This window comes from Gossypium raimondii, chromosome 11 (genome assembly GCF_025698545.1).
Source record: "Gossypium raimondii isolate GPD5lz chromosome 11, ASM2569854v1, whole genome shotgun sequence".
Lineage (NCBI taxonomy): Eukaryota > Viridiplantae > Streptophyta > Magnoliopsida > Malvales > Malvaceae > Gossypium > Gossypium raimondii.
Window position 1 is genome coordinate 43,384,907 of NC_068575.1, and position 14,221 is coordinate 43,399,127.

At 35.8% G+C, this 14,221-nt stretch overlaps 1 long non-coding RNA gene across 4 annotated transcripts; it reads left to right on the top strand.

Annotated features, from left to right (window-relative positions):
• The first annotated feature begins 10,543 nt into the window (after positions 1–10,543).
• LOC105803755 (uncharacterized) lies at positions 10,544–13,825 on the top strand. 4 transcript variants are annotated; one of them, XR_008190762.1, is made up of 5 exons: positions 10,544–10,797; positions 10,894–11,842; positions 11,926–13,186; positions 13,312–13,349; positions 13,433–13,825. It is a non-coding gene; the product is annotated as an uncharacterized LOC105803755 (long non-coding RNA). The 4 variants fall into 4 exon arrangements; XR_008190763.1 differs by having other exon boundaries at positions 10,894–11,026; positions 11,417–11,842; positions 11,926–13,349; XR_001136597.2 differs by having other exon boundaries at positions 10,891–11,842; positions 11,926–13,349.
• The last annotated feature ends 396 nt before the right edge of the window (positions 13,826–14,221 follow it).

Here is a 14,221-nt window from a genome sequence, read left to right on the forward strand (position 1 = left end):
GGTTCAGGCTTTTCAGGGTTTTAGGGTCCTGGAAGAAATAATTTCGAGTTGACGTTTCTGATAAAATAATATAAAATCACTTCTAGCAGGATGGTATTTGAGAAGAATTTGTGAAATTGCTCACTCGTGGACGTGCTTTTGCTACAGTAGGTCACGAAAGAAATAATTATTTTTTTGATGTTTCTGAGCAAATAGTATAAAATCGCTTCTAGTAGGATGCTATTTGAGAAGAATTTGTGAAATTGCGGCATCGTCAGCGCGCTTTTGCTACAGTAGGTCATGTAAGAAATATTTTTTTTGACATTTCTGAGCAAATAATATAAAATCGCTTATACCAGGATGCTATTTGGGAAGAATTTGTGAAATCGCTCCATCGTGGACGCGATTTTGCTATAGTAGCATGTTTGGGCTGAGGCTATAAATTAGGCAGAAAATGTTCTCAGAATGCATAAATCATAGCAGAAACAATTTAGAAAGGCTAAGAAGGTTAGAGTTTCAAATATGAGTGAACGTATTAGTGCTGTTATTTACTACGATGGTGAGGTTTGCCACACCGAGAATGTTGTTGTTTTTTTGTCGGAGAATACGGTGCGACTGGTTTTTAACCAGAACATAGATTTAACAAAACTTCGTAAAAGGATTAGGCGTAAAATTTTTAGAATGACGGCAATGAAAGTTCTGCCTATCACGTATCGAGACAAACACCATGCACACAGTGTGTCACGATCGAGACAATTTATGGTTTCGCGTGACAGAGTTTGACAGACCGCACCAAGGTGTTGTTGGCGGGCAATATCGTGTACACTTGCGAAATAGGACTTGTGACTGTGGGATGTTTGATACACTTCAGTATCCATGCGCTCATGTTATTGCAGCTTGTCAGAAACTCCGTCTGGATCCGATGAGTTATGTGGACGAAGTGTACAAATTAGAAAACATGTACAACGTAAGGAGACACGTTTTCCCACCAGTCCCAGTTGAACGTAAGTGGCCGCTCGTATCTCTTGCTCCTTTTAAGCTGTTACCGGATAGAGAATTACGTTGCAAACCAAAGGGTCGACCTTTCTCGACTAGAATACGTAACAATATGGATATCCGAGAAACAACCAGTCAAACGAAGTTGTGCAGATGGTGTAGGAATCCAGGCCATACAAGCCGATCATGCCCTAATCGCAATAGTTGAATGTAATTGTAAAAAAATTAAGTTTGTGAAATTATTAATTGATAAATTGTATTAAGTCAAAAAATTGTATTAATGGTTAGTAAAATTATCAAATTATATACAATTATTATTTGTTAGTACCAGTCAAAACATTTTTCCAAATCTAACATTATGTGAATGTAAAATTATTAAGTCAAAAAATTGTATTAATGGTTAGTAAAATTATCAAATTATGTAAAATTATTATTTGTTAGTACCAGTCAAAACATTTTTCCAAATCTAACATTACGTTAAGGTTAGGGTTTTTAAATGAATTAAATTAGGTTAGGGTTTTTATTTAAGGGTTCAGAGCTTTTAATTAAATTAGGCTAGGGTTAGGGTTTTTATTTAAGGGTTTAAGGTTTTTAATTGAATTAGGTTAGGGTTAGGGTTTTTATTTAAGGGTTTAGGGTTTTTAATTAAATTAGGTTAGGTTTAGGGTTTTTATTTAAGGGTTTAGGGCTTTTAATTAAATTAGGCTAGGGTTAGGGTTTAGGGTTTTTAATTAAATTAGGTTAGGGTTATGGTTTTTAATTAAGGGTTTAGGGTTTTTAAATGAATTAAATTAGGTTAGAGTTTTTAATTAAAGGTTTAAGGTTTTTAACTGAATTAGGTTAGGGTTAGGGTTTTTATTTAAAGGTTTAGGGCTTTTAATTAAATTAGGCTAGGGTTAGGGTTTTTATTTAATGGTTTAGGGCTTTTAATTAAATTAGGCTAGGGTTAGGGTTTTTAATTAAGGGTTTAGAGTTTTTAAATGAATTAGGTTAGGCTAGGGTTTTTATTAAATGTCATAAACTTCTATTTTATTACATCAAATAATATCAAAATAACTCAACAAATTTATATTTTTTCACATATAATAATATCAAAATATTCAAAATATTTGTACAAAAAAATTAGGCTAGGCCATCAATATCTATGCCCGGGGGATTCAGTGCCACATGGCGGCCGTCGATGGTTACGCGCTGGATTCCTCCTTTCTCTAGCTTCCGGCGACGGTTGTTCTTCCTCCGGTGGGGATTCTGGTTCTTCCGGTTTGCCAGCTGATTGTCGGACTTGGGACGATGATCCACCTTCAAAGAATAGTGTATGTGGAGGTGTTTGCATAAGGAACGACGGCGGTGTCTGAAACCCATACGTTGGTGGGGATTGGTAAAAAAAAGAGCTCCCCAACGGCCCCCCTTGCAATCCCTCCTGCGCGGCTGGCCTATACATCGGCGGTCCTATCGGCATAACAGAAAATGGAGCTGAAGCGGGCATTTGGCTCCAACCTGCCATAGGACTCGGAAAAGGATACATATAAGGGTTAGGGTACATATAAGGGCTAGGAAACGTACCTGGCATCATCTGAAAAGGCGGTTGCGTGGGTATCATCGGTTGAACTGCTGCGTCGGGTGGGGGCGTCGGTTCTCTCGTTGGGCCTGGTGATTGCATGGCCGCTGATGATGAGCCGGGTGAATGTCTAGGCCTTGTTAAGGGGCTACCTTCGTCTTGTCGTCTTGGATTTAGAGGCACGCGCCTTACCCTTTCGACACGTATTTGCCGCTGCCTCTCCTCTGGCGTCAGTAAATACGGCTTGCCATGGATCCTAAACCATGGCATGTATTCTGGAACGCATGATAACTCCGAAACGATGATTGGTTCCCGAGTAGGTAGATATTCATACTAATATTCCCACATTTTCGTGTACTCAGACCAGTATCTCGGCCAATCCGTATTCAATTACCGAAGGTCGATTTTGTGTTGATCGTCAAACACTTCAGGATCCACCGGAATCGGTTGTCTACATCCAAACTGTCGTAGTACTCTGTCTGTCTGGTGCGACTCCACAGTTGCGTAGTTGACCAACACAACTTTCACGTGCCAAGCTTGTGGATTTTGTAAAAACTCTTCCGGGATTACTTCCCGAATTGTCGGATCCTCGTATGGTGTCCATTGAAACTATATGAATATGATAGAAATATTAGTTATATACATAGATAATACTAAATACTAAATACTAAATATCAATCGAATAGCGAATGTATGGAAATATCTATTTGCAATAATACTTACTTCTGCTTCCGACCGTTGGTCCAATAGAAGCCGTATATCTTCAAGACAGGACGGTAATCAAGCATAACTTGTCGAATGGTTCCACCTAATTAAACAAATTTTTAGCATACTTTTATTTTTAAAAATCTACCTAATAATTGTAAAAATGTAATATAATAAAATTTACCTCGTTACGAGTGAGAATGTATATGGGTGGTTCACTCGAGGACGTAGAAATGGAAACCGAAACCGTGCCCATGACTGCAGTAGTGACAGGCAACCTCTGATGTTTGCTCTCCTCAGTCGCGTCGCCCCGCACATCTCCCGATATAAAATTGCCAAGACGGCAGACCCCCAACTAAATTCACTGGCTGCTCTAAAATCAACGAGTTTTAGATGTACGCGGCTCCGTGACTTGTCGGGCGTCAGATAACCTCCAATTAATTGAAGAATGTATGCCCGAGCATATCGGATTCTTTCAATTTCTGTTGAATCTTCATCCGGATCAGGGAATGTGTCACGTAACCAGCCCATCTCGACCTTACCTCCCTCCATTTTCTCCGGAATAGCGCCCAAAAGGTCGTAGCACACTGCCTCCCAATTGCTAGATTGGGCAGACCCGGTGACTGGGTGCCCGTCCACCGGCAATCCCAACTGTAGACTAACATCTTCTAAAGCGATAGTGCACTCTCCACATAGAAGATGAAATGTGTGCGTCTCGGGTCTCCACCTCTCGATCAACGCAGTGATCAATTTCGGGTCCAACTTGCATCCCCGGCCCACCGTCGCCACGTGCCAGAAACCCACTTCCCGTAGGTAGTTCTCTACCAACGGTGATGGAGGAGAATGCATATTTCGAATATTGCATTCCAATACCCGATCTACAGCCTTTTATAACAAATAATAAATTAATAATTATCTAAAAATGCATAAATAAAAAATTCTTAAATAATATTTAAAAATTAAATTTAATACTTACCATTGTCATTTGTTCCACCGATACGTGATGCCTATCAAGACGAGTCAATGATACGGCCATTGATGAAATTGGACAAATTTTTACGATTTATAAAAATATAAAAAAAACTTAAAATTATTTTAAAACAAGAAATTGATAAGAAATTTAAATTAAATATGGATTTGAGAGAATTTTTGAAGGAAATTGAGAGGAAATTGAAATTAAATATAGATTTGAGAGAATTTTGGAAGGAATTTGAGAGGAATTGAGAGGAAATATGAGAAAGGATTTGTTTGTAAAAAAGTAAAAAGGGGTGGGGTATTTATAGTTTTTTTTTACCGTTGGGGGGGCAATGGTCAAATTTTTGACCATTGGGCACTGTTCACGCGCGGGTGACATCGCGTCCACGTCAGCAACTCGCGCTGACGTGGATGCGATGTTCTGGCGCGTGCACTAACATCGCGCTGACGTGGACGCAATTTCCCGGAAAAGGACCATTCCGGTAAATAATAAAATAATGGGCCCATTTCAGTAATTTTTGAAAAAATAGGGCTTTTATTGGTAAATTGCCCCATTCTGTGTATTATATTTTTTTAAACAATATTTTTCAAATAAAAACAAATAAAGAAAATCAAATATGGGCGGGTTAGGACAGACTTAAGTTTACCTTTTTTAAATTGAATTGGGCTTTGGCAAAAAAGTAAGCCCATTTTTTGAATTGAGTCGGCCCTGAGCTTAAAAAATTGTTTAAATACCTTATATGCGTCTGACTCGAACCCGACCCGGCCCATTATTATCTCTATTTTTAGTGCATAAACTGATATTAATATTGTTTTTTTAAAAGGAAACTGATATTTTATTATAGTGGAGAGGGTGAATAGGTCATGTAATAAAAGAAAAAAACAGAAGAGTCATTTGTTGGCTAAACAGAGGGTTACCAAATGGTGCAACCCAAAAAATAAGAAAACCCTAAAGAGAAAAAAAAGACCTAAAGAAAAGCACATTAGCCTCCATTCGTCTCCTCCTAAGGGTCAGTTCTTCATTACTTAAAAAAAATACTTCTGACTCCAAAAATATTTTTAGAAGAAAAACTGTGCAGAACAAATTACTTTTGGCTGAAATTTTAGCTTTTCAGAAGTGCTTTTCAAAAGCACTTCTGAAAAGGAGAAGCTAAAAATTTTAGTTTTTCCTCTTCCAAAAGCACTTTTGGTGCTTAATTACTTTTTCATCCCTTCAATAACATAGTACTTTTCTTTTTTTTTCTTGGTGCTTAATTACAAATGTGTTAAAATCATTAATTAAAAATAAAAAAATTTTAAATTACTGATTACAAATATTTAATGGTTATATTTAAATATTTAAAATATAGTTTATATATTTTAATTAAATTTTATGAATAATTAATATTTATTATGTAAAATATTTAAAATTTATATTTCATATATTAAAATATTAACAACAAGTTATAATAAATTTTTATATTCTTACTAAAATATAATAATATTAACTAATTTAAATATTATTTAAAGGCATATTTGTTACTTGATAATAACATGTCTAAAGTGAACATTTTATTTCTCAAAAGTACTTTTTGATAGCAATGCTAAACACTCAAATTTTAAACCAAACTTTTTAAAAGCACTTTTAAAAAGCATTGCCAAACTAGTCCTAAATCTCTAAGGCTTCCTTTGGATGCAACTGCATCTCAGTACGTTGGCTTTTTTAGGCTAAAAAAAAGTACAACTGAAATGTTAGTAAACGCAAGACTGTTTGGAAAGCATTCTTTAGTGCGTTGAAAATGCATTTCACCTCACTGGAGGCTTAATTCGATGGAGCCTTTTGTTCCAAGAAAATTTAGCAACTTCAATCGCTTTTTGTTTTCCTCTTTTACCCATATATTCTTGATTTGCATTCTTCGGCTTTTCGATGTTTGGTTACCCTTCTTCTCCCTTTCCCTTCCCTTCCCTTTCCCCTTCCCCTTGGGTTGCAAATCAGTTTGGTCAAGGACTTCTTCCGGTTCCTGCTTCATCCAGGTAACGCTCCTTCTCCTTCTTCCGTTCTTCATTCATTTTCTTCTTCCGTTCTTCATCTTCTCTTCTCAGCATATTCTGTTTTGTTTCCTCTTTTTCTCACTTTCTCAGGCAAATCTACCATGAATTCTTCGCTGGGTCTTGGCTTAAGGCGATGATCGTTATTTGATTTCTAACAATTTTCAGTCATAACAATTTTCCTTTCATTGTTTCTTATTTTCGAGCACCTTTCTCCATACAAGAATCCTGAGGTAAGTTTTTGTGTTTCTCTTTTTTTCTAATTGAAAATTTCATTTTTTTCCTTATTTGGTTTTGCAATTTTTTTTTAAAATTCTGTGTTCTTGGATTGACAGGAGCAAAATTTCTTAATCGGAGTTGTTCTTATGGTTCCTTGCTATTCTGTAGAATAGTGAGTTTATTTGCTATTCTGTAGAATCGGAGTTGTTCTTATGATCAATGTTGCAAATTTTTGCTTCTAAAGATGCTTGCAGTGGGAATTTTTGTTGTTAGACTCCTGTGACTTCTTTTATGACTCTTCAATAGTCTAATCAATAAAGTCTTTGTTTTGAATGGTTTTCTTTTGTTGCAAAGGATGGTGCAGGATGAATTTAGTTTTATCTTGTATTTTAAAATGCTATCTTTGTATGTATCTTGATCGCATTTTATTCTCTTATGTTCTTTGTCCGGTGATGTTCAAATTGTTAGGAGCTTGTTACAAATACTTTTTAAAATGTCAATAACATTTTATTTGTTAACGGTTTTACTTATCAATGTTTTCTCTGTTAATTGTCTTGGCTTTTCTAATCTATTCATCCTTATTCGTAGCATATTGAAGACTTGACTCGGAAAATTTTTCACCTTAACGAGCTCTTGAGGCCTCACGTACATTAGCGAGAATCTTTGGTGCTGAAAATTCATCTTTGATGATAGTTATAACCAATGTGTTTGTTTCAAATATTAGATTAGCAAGATTACCGGCTATCATGGTCATGATATGTTTTTTATCAGTTCATCGTGCTTCTCCATTGCAAAGCACTTTTCGTCATTTCATTATCCTAATTTGTATTCTCAATCCTTCTTAAAAATCTCTTAATTATCTTACATTTACTTTTCTCCCAGAGAAGCATTGTCAACCGCTAAAATCTAACATGGAGAGCTTACAAGAAGAAATCAAGGCCCAACTGGTTAGTATTTACTATATTTAGGTCTTGGTAGTCACTTCAAATTGTTAGAAATATTTGAATCTCATATAACTACATACCACTTTATGTCATATGGTTAATGCAATGGTGTTTGTATGGCATGTGTCATGTGTGCACATATGCACATTGATTTAGACTTGTTTGTGCTTAGATAAAGTTCTATCTAAAATTGAGATACCTCTGCTGTCTATTGCATCTCTGGTGGTACCCATTAACCAAAAATGCAGTACAAGGAACCCTCTTGAGGTTGTCCATGTCTATGCCCTTTGATCTAAACTTGAAGGGGCCTTAAGTAGTGCTATCCCAAAGTTATTAAATATTGGGTTTGTTTCGGTTTTATATTCAGTTGGGCCTCTCAACCTATTGCCTATTGGTTTTAGGTTAGATGCTTAATAGCTTTTTATCTATAAAATGATCCTTAAGGTGGAGCTTGTCTATTTTTTCTGGATTCAATTAATAAGTCTTTGTTTTGAATGGTTTTCTTTTGTTGCAAAGGATGGTGCAGGATGAATTCAGTTTTATGTTGTATTTTAAAATGTTATGTTGTATGTATCTTGATCGCATTTTATTCTCTTGTGTTCTTTGTCCGGTGATATTCAAATTGTTAGGGAGCTTGTTACAAATACTTTTTAAAATGTCAACAACATTCTATTTCAACGATACCTTTTTTTTTATTCTTGCTATGTCGGTGTTTGGTATTGCAGCAGAGCTCGAGTCTTTAAAATGGAATATGCAAATGCACGATCGGAATGTAATACGGTGATGAACGTGCTAATATATTGGCTCTCAAGTCATTGGTTTGGAAAAGAAGGTAACAAAGTTTTAATGGGTAAAGGTTTTCTTCCTTCTCTAATTTCATTCTATTCATTACAAAACATATATCACTCTTGATAATAATCTTTGAAAGATTAGTAAGTCGCCATGTTCAGATATGCATGGTTGTAATATATACCACGTGAAGGGTGTTTCTTGGACGTATAGTAGAGTGCAACATTTTTAGGTGCCGTTTAACTTAAGTGGCTCTCTAGTCCTTTTTTATATTTGATTTGATCCTGTTATTTGCTTGTTTTATATGATATTATTAGCATTTGGAGTTTCTTACTTTATTCCATTGAATATATTTCTGTATAAAGCTGTTGACACTGGAGTGAAATTACTTTTGTCTTCTTCTAGATTAAAATGTGTTTAATATCCTTTTTGTAGGCACTTCAATTAAGGTCAAATGAGCTAAAATTCGAGAGGCAATTGGAGAACTCACAGGCTGAAATTAGTAAAAACCAGCAGTAGCATATTTATGTTACAAAAAAATTGACCTATATTCAACAAGTTTTGAGTATAGTTTTGGCATAGCATGCAACATGTTAATTTTGCACAATGCATCTGGTGTAATTATATGTTATTTTCAATCTTATTAACCTGGATTATTTTAACAGTTTGTATCATTGGTGCATCCATCAGTTAGTGTTGATTGTTCGATACTACATGATTGCTATGAATCATTTGCAATGTATTGCTTTGGAAGATACCTTGTTGCTTGCTTGGGTATGTTCATTTCAAAGACCTTGAACTTCAAATAAAATTTTTATTTCTTATCTCTGGATCAGCCTTGCACGATATTTCATTTAGTTTACAGTTTTTGTGGTGACATTGTCTCTGTTATTTGCTTTGCTTATGCCCTTGAATCTGAATTTTGGACACCCATATATTATTTTCAATGTCATTGAATAGTCATTTCAACACTCTACTTTTTCATATCTTTACTTTTTAAGAATATATAGGTTCTTCTAATGTCTAACATACCATAATCATAATTCCCCTTAATGCACTAAAAGGAATATGCATTAGTTTGTTAGTAAGCAAAGTACAGGATGTTGTTGAACTTTGGCCTGCAATGCAACAAGAAACCAACAGCAAACCAGCATGCAGACCAGTATCCAAGCTGAACCAGATAAGTAGCAACATTTTGTTTATTTTGTTCATTTGTAACTTGATTTAGTTGCTATGTAATTTATACTTAAAGTTAGTAGGAGTAGTTGTTGATTTATGTTTGATGTTATAGCTGGTATGCCAGCTACATTTTGTTTGTAATTCTATCTAGGCTTTAGTCATGTATTAGTGGGAGCAGTTATACATTAGTTAACTGCCATATTTCATTGCAACATAAATGCTTTTCAAGTCAACATAACTGCCATATTTCATTGGAAATCAAATTCAGTTGTCTTATTGTTCAAACTTCTTTGTATTCGTTTTTCTTTTTCTCCTTAGTTTTCTGCTAAAAAAACCAACACATGTAATCCGGACTACTTATGTATATGGCATATTGCTTATTCAAGTAATGAAGTTAATCTTTACATCATCCGGGTTACTTGCTTCTGTTTTCTTCCTCTGCTGTCAAAACCCCAACAGATGTGATTTTTAACTCTTCCCTTTAGCATTGATGACCAGCTCAAGGCTCGACATTGCACGTTCTACATGGTGGCCATAGGCTATTTCAGTTACTAGCCAACGGTTGATTTTAATTTTAAAGTTATTTGGTGCTAGCAATGTCTTGCATTGAGTTACTGATGAAAAACATTTGAAATAACATGCATTAAGACCCTTATTCTAGAGTTGCTTTGTTATTTTATCTTTCAATAATGTTTTATTTTTCTAAAGGCTCAATAATTTCAATAATCTTTCAATAATGAATTGAGCCCATATAATTAAATATATGATTAATTTTGAAATATTAAATAAAATAAATTTTGAATTTTCTCTAGTTTTAATTCATTTTAATTATTTATTATTAAAATAAATATAATTGTAATAATTTTTAATCATTTATTAATTTTGTAATTGTTAAATAATTTAAAAAATTCTATTATATATCATTTTAATCTAATGTCCTTAAAAGTCATTTTCTATTTTCACCTCACTGCTTCTGATTCGTTTGAATCCAAACACACACTCCAATCATTGTTTCTAATCTCACCGCTCTGAGATCCAATCTCACCGCTACAGTACCTAATCTCACCGCCACCTTATTTTTAACCTCACCGGAGCTAAACAAACTATCCATCCAAACTAAGCCTAAATCTCTTAATCTCTATTTTCACATCAGTAGCAGAGTAAAGGCTTCTTACCCTAATTAGGGATAATGAAACATTAGAAATTTTAGCCCTCTGCCTAACAAAATTGAGTTCTTCAGAATCAAGACAAAGATTTTTCGATCTCAGCCCGTGTCCTTCGAAATCATTCATTTTTAAATCCGATCCTTTCTTTATTCACAATATCTTCTACTGAAGTGTGAGCCTCCTCTATCCAGTATCTCGGCCATACATGACTTCTTCCTTCTTTTTGCTAACACGTGTGTTGCAGTATTGGCCGATCTAGGTACAAATCTGAATGTTATTTTTGTGAAATTTGCACCTTTATTCTGGATTGCTTTAATCACATTGTTGATACAAGATTTGTCTTCTCCTGTAGCAGTTACCCCTTTAATTACCGCCAACGCGTCACCTTCCACGCAGATTTCTCTTAAGCCTAACTCCTCCCCAAAAGTGACCGCATGCAAGCATGCCCAGGATTCTGCCAATTTCGGTGTTGAGATGTTTGAGAACGGGTAAATGCATGCAATTATAATCAGTCCATTTTTATTTCTGGCAATTATAACTACCTTAGAAATGTTAAGATCCTGTTGAAAAGAGGCATCAAAATTAATTTTGATCATATCCCCATTAGGTGGTTCCCATTTAACATTTTTAGGCACTGTTCTTGACATTACAACACCTTCGATTAACTTGTTCTCCGGTAAGTATGCTTCAATAAAGGAAATCACCTATTGTTCATTTGGGGTTTGTCTCTTGTGATATATTCTGTTTCTGTTGAACCATAGTGCCCAGAAAGATATCATAAGAGTTTTACATTTTTTGCTTTCATTTTCGTAGAAGAAATCCACTAACCAATTTTGTCATTCTTGATTTCTATCTGAGGTTGAATCTTCGACTCTCAGATCTTGCAGGATCTTTTTTTTGTGAATTCGCAATCTTGGAACAGATGTGTCACGGTTTCCTCATCTTCCTTGCAAACTGGGCAACGAGCTTTTCTCACCAAGCCTTTATTTTTGAAGTTGTAAAGCGTAGGCAAAAGCCCCTTCGAAAGTTTCCACATGTGTATCCGGATTTTAGTTACTACTTTAATCTTCCACATCTTTGTAAAGAATGTATGCATTCTAGAATTTTGTAAAGCGGCGTTGTCTTTTGTATTGTGTAAATTCTCTAAAATAAGCCATCTGTAGCCGCTTTTGACTGTGTAATTTCTTGATTTATCACCCCGCCATACCAAGATATCTGGTTGGTTTTGACACACCAGTGGAATCACAAGGATCCGTTTTATTGTCTCTTCATTGAACAGAATTCTAAGGGATTCTATATTCCAGGTAAATTCTTCCATCTCAATTAAGTCATTTAACTTTTGTAAAGTTTATGTTGATAGTCTGACAATGTACTCGTCCCTTCCCAGGTCATGACAGCCAATTATCATTCCATATGTTAATAAAGGCACCATTCCCCACCTTCCATCCCAATCCTTGTTCCAATAAGGAGCGGGCATTCCAGATACTACGCCAGGTAAACGATGGGTAAGATCCCAGTCTTGCACTCAAAAAATCACCTATAGGATAATATTTAGCTTTCATAACATGTGCAAGCAAACTAGTTGGGTTCGTAATTAGATTCCATCCTTGTTTGGCTAACAAGGCAACATTAAACTTTGATAAGCCCCAAAACCCCATCTCCCCTTACGATTTCGTGTTACACATGGCTGACCAGCTGCACCAATGAATGCTTTTATTTGTAACTGTATTACGCCACTAGAATCTGTTAAACACATTTTCTAACTCCCTGCAAAAAGAATTGGCAACATAAAATATTGCATTGCGTAAACTGGGACTGCCTGCAACACCGATTTTATCAACACTTCTTTATCGCCAATAGATAAAAACCTCACGCTCCAATTTTTTAATTTCCTAATAATTCTTTCTTTGATTTCGTCAAAAGCATATCTTTTGCGGCTCCCCACCATTGTTGGTAATCCAAAATATTTCTCGGGATTATTTGCAATTCGAACGCCAAAGACTCTCTTGACTCTCTCCCTGTTGTTAAAACTTGTATTTTTGCTGAAGTAAATTAACAATTTATCAAAATTAACAACTTGGCTTGATACATTTTCATAATCTTTTACCACGACTTTATCGCTTTTGCCCCTTCCTCTGTCGCCTCTCCAAATAGTATGTTATCATCTGCAAAGAATAAATATGTGATTGCCAAACTACTTCCTATCTTGGCTCCTTTAATAAAACAAGCACTTTTCGCCGTTGTGATCAAATTGGAAAAACTTGCACACATATAATAAATAAACAGGGGCTTAGGGGATTAATAAATGAATAGGGGCTTAGGGGATTCCCGTCTTAGGCTGCGTTCTTCATTGCTTAACAAACGTACTTTTCCTTGAAAAAGTGCTTTTCTTTGAAAAACAATGAAGAACGACCTTCGTTTGGTAACAAATTCTCAAAAGCTGAGAAGTGCTTTTGGGCGGACGGAGAAGTAAAAATTTTTAGCTTTTCAGCCAAGAGGTGCTTTTGGCTGGTTCATTTACTTTTTTAGCCACACACGGACGCCCTTATCTGCTCTCTGCTCTCTGCTGCTTCTTTGCCCTCATCTCTGCCCTCTGCTGGTTCTTTGTTCTGCCCTTTGCTGGTTCTTTGTTTCTCTGCCCTCTGCGGGTGAGTTTATTTTTTTCTTCTCTTCTTCTCTTCTTCTGTATATTTTTGTTTGTCTGGGATTGATTTTCAATTTCCCTGCCCTCTGCCCTTTGCTGGTTCTTTGGCCTTGGAGCTGCACCAAACAGTAAATGTTGTTGTGGAGATTGTGAAAGAACATTACTTGGTATGTAGGCAATGCTGTTCAATTTGTTGTCAGCTTACTGCAATTGTCTCATAAATTCTGAACTCTTTTTAATGTTTTATTAGGTTATTGCAATTCCTGAGTATAACCATGCCATAGGGTATGCATCAATAGTAGATTACAATACACAAAAGCTTCCCCATAAACAATTTGTGAATGGGCAGAGGTGAGGTTGATTTTAGTGACCAATCCTTTTTTGCTTATTTTTCGCTTATTTGTATATGTAAATTGGCTGCAGTAATCTTTACAACGTTGTAATTGGTGTTTGGAGTTAATATCCTCCATTGTTTAATTGCTTCAATAGCAGCTCCATTTTTGTCTTATGGATAAGGTGTCATTTTCATTTTTGTTTGGTTTCTTTTCAAGTCCTGTAGTGTTCTTGAATGCTTGTTGTGGATGTGTTACTAATGCCTATCAAGCTTAAATACACTCGAAATGATTGATGCAGGGTTATTGCAGCTGTTATGGCTCTTCCAAGTCCTGAAACGTCAGGAAGGTTGCTTTTGCTCCTTAATTCGATTGGTGAGGTCACTGAGACATCCAGTTCAAAACGGGCCAAAAAGAAGTCTAGGTTTAAAATCTTCTCCTTGTACCCCATTCAAAACCACCGAGGATGTTACTGTAGTTACAGATTTCATAATTAAAATAATCCAACCATTGCAAAAGCCTAGAGGTGTTCATGCGGCCCGGCCCGACGGCCCGCCCGAAATATGGAAAAGTTCGGGTAAAAATATAGGCCAAAATATGGGTTTGGGCAAAAAATAATGCCCGTTTAGAAAATGGGCCGGGCCTCGGGCACCATTTTTTTGGCTCGGGCTCGGCCCGGCCCGGCCCGAATATAATAAATATATTTT